Source organism: Aegilops tauschii, chromosome 1 (assembly GCF_002575655.3).
Source record: "Aegilops tauschii subsp. strangulata cultivar AL8/78 chromosome 1, Aet v6.0, whole genome shotgun sequence".
In the NCBI taxonomy this organism is placed as follows: domain Eukaryota; kingdom Viridiplantae; phylum Streptophyta; class Magnoliopsida; order Poales; family Poaceae; genus Aegilops; species Aegilops tauschii.
Genome location: NC_053035.3, coordinates 408464274 through 408467059, shown reverse-complemented (window position 1 = coordinate 408467059; position 2786 = coordinate 408464274).

The following is a 2786-nucleotide window of genomic DNA, read 5'->3' as shown; positions in this document are numbered from 1 at the left end:
CGATCGAATCTCGGGCAAGTAACATACCGATGACAAAGGGAACAACGTATGTTGTTATGCGGTTTGACCGATAAAGATCTTCATAGAATATGTGGGAGCCAATATGAGCATCCAGGTTCCGCTATTGGTTATTGACCGGAGAGGTGTCTCGGTCATGTCTACATAGTTCTCGAACCCGTAGGGTACGCACGCTTAACGTTACGATGATAGTTATATTATGAGTTTATATGTTTTGATGTAGCGAAGGAGTTCGGAGTCCCGGATGAGATCAGGGACTTGACGAGGAGTCTCGAAATGGTCGAGACGTAAAGATCGATATATTGGACGACTATATTCGGACTTCGGAAAGGTTCCGAGTGATTCAGGTATTTTTCGGAGTACCAGAGAGTTACGGGAATTCGTATTGGGCCTTAATGGGCCATACGGGAAAGGAGAGAAAGGCCCCAAAGGGAGGCCGCACCCCTCCCCATGGACTAGTCCAAATTGGACTAGGGAGGGGGGCGCCCCCTTCCTTCTTTCTCCTTCTCCCTTCCCTTTTCCTACTCCAACAAGGAAGGGAGAAGTCCTACTCCCGGTGGGAGTAGGACTCCCCCTTTGGCGCGCCTCTCCCATTGGCCCGCCGCCTCCCCCTTGCTCCTTTATATATGGGGGCAGGGGGGCACCCCATAGACACAACAATTGATCAACGATCTTTTAGCCGTGTGCGGTGCCCCCTACACCATATTACACCTCGATAATATCGTAGCGGAGCTTAGGCGAAGCCCTGCGTCGGTAGAACATCGTCATCGTCACCACGCCATCGTGCTGACGAAACTCTCCCTCAACACTCGGCTGGATCGGAGTTCGAGGGACGTCATCGAGCTGAACGTGTGCTGAACTCGGAGGTGTCGTGCGTTCGGTACTTGATCGGTCGGATCGTGAAGACGTACGACTACATCAACCGCGTTGTGTTAATCGCTTCCGCTTTCGGTCTACGAGGGTACGTGGACAACACTCTCCCCTCTCGTTGCTATGCATCACCATGATCTTGCGTGTGCGTAGGAATTTTTTTGAAATTACTACGTTCCCCAACAGTTGGATGGTTCATCTTGATTCGCCTTGAATGGCTTCTTCCGCTGACCGGGCTTGGGGTTGCTGAATCCGGCATTGACCACTGTGTCGCTTGATCTTTCATTGTCATTGCGACCATTGTTTTTGCTTCGTCGTGGCTTTCTGTTTCCGTCTCGGATTTCGGAGGTGCCCGGGTTGCTGGCGCTATTGCTTCTATGAGCGAGCCAGCTGTCTTCTCCTGCGCAAAAGCGGGTCATCAGAGCAGTGAGGGCTTTCATGGATTTAGGTCCTTCTTGGCCGAGGTGGCGTGCCAGCCATTCATCCCGGACACTGTGTCTGAAAGCCGCAAGGGCTTCCGCGTACGGACAATCAACGATTTGCTTCTTTTTTACTAAGAACCGAGTCCAGAGCTCCCTGGCTGATTCTCCGGGCTGCTGGACAATGTGACTTAGGTCATCGGCATCCGGTGGCCGGACATATGTTCCTCGGAAGTTATTGAGGAAAGCCTCTTCCAAGTCCTCCTAGCTGCCGATGGAATTTTCAGGCAGGCTGTTTAACCAGTACCGAGCTGGCCCTTTTAGTTTTAGTGGGAGGTATTTATTGACGTGGAGGTCGTCCCCATGGGCCATATGGATGTGGAGGATGAAATCTTCTATCCATACCGCTGGGTCGGTTGTCCCGTCGTATGATTCAATATTGACGGGTTTTAATCCTTCAGGGAATTCATGATCCATTACCTCATCAGTGAAGCAAAGTGGGTGTGCGGCGCCTCTATGTTGGGCCACACTGCGACATAACTCCGAAGGAGTCCCTTTGTGGTTTTCGGCTCGGGCGTGGCGAGGTTTGACATGTCCGGATAGGTAGCCAGCATCGCGTATCGAAGCATGCTTTCGCGATCCGTAGATTGCTCTTGCATGTCTTGCTTTATTGTCCAAGTCCCACTGCAGGTCGTCTGGGTAATCGTGACCTACGTTGTTCTTACCTTTACGGTGTGGTGGGGCAGCCTTGTGTTCGGCTTGCGTTGCCTTTCTATTCGGACAGGGTTGTCGGCGACCTGGCGCATTGTGTGACGATGGTATGGGCCCCAACGCCCCATTATCGGACTGGTATATCAGTCTGTGCTTTGGGTGGCTTTTGGCTAGGCCCCTAAGGCCGTATTCTTCGGCGACCAGGACTTCGGTCCATCTGTCGTTGAGTAGGTCTTGGTCAGCTTGAAGCTGCTGCTGCTTCTTTTTCAGGCTTCTTGCCGTAGCTGTTAGTCTGCGCTTGAAGCGCTCCTCATCTTCGGAGAGCGGAAGGTAGTTGTCGTCCTCCAAACTGTCGCTGGACAGGGCCTGTTCATCGGGGCTGACTTGCCCGTTTTCCTGTTTCTCCTGTTCGGATATTACTCCCACAGGGTCTTCATTGTTTTCGGCGCCGTCCGGAGCACTATTTTCTCCGGTGCCATCGTTGCTGGGGCGTGACTTGGAGCGGCGTCTGGGGCGCCAGAACTTAGACTGTGTCTCAGGAGTTTTATTCTCAACTGGATCTCCCTTGTCATTGTCGCGAGCTTTTTTAAGTGTATCGACCATGTACACGTCATATGAAGGGGTGGTCGTCCCACGCCTGATGACCGGCCGGTCTTGGCCTTGCTCCTTGTCGGCATCGTCGTCTATACCGTCAATGTCTTCGGAGTCATAAGCAGACATGTCAGTTAAGTCCTCGACAGTGGCTATGAAGTGGGTGGTGGGTGGGAA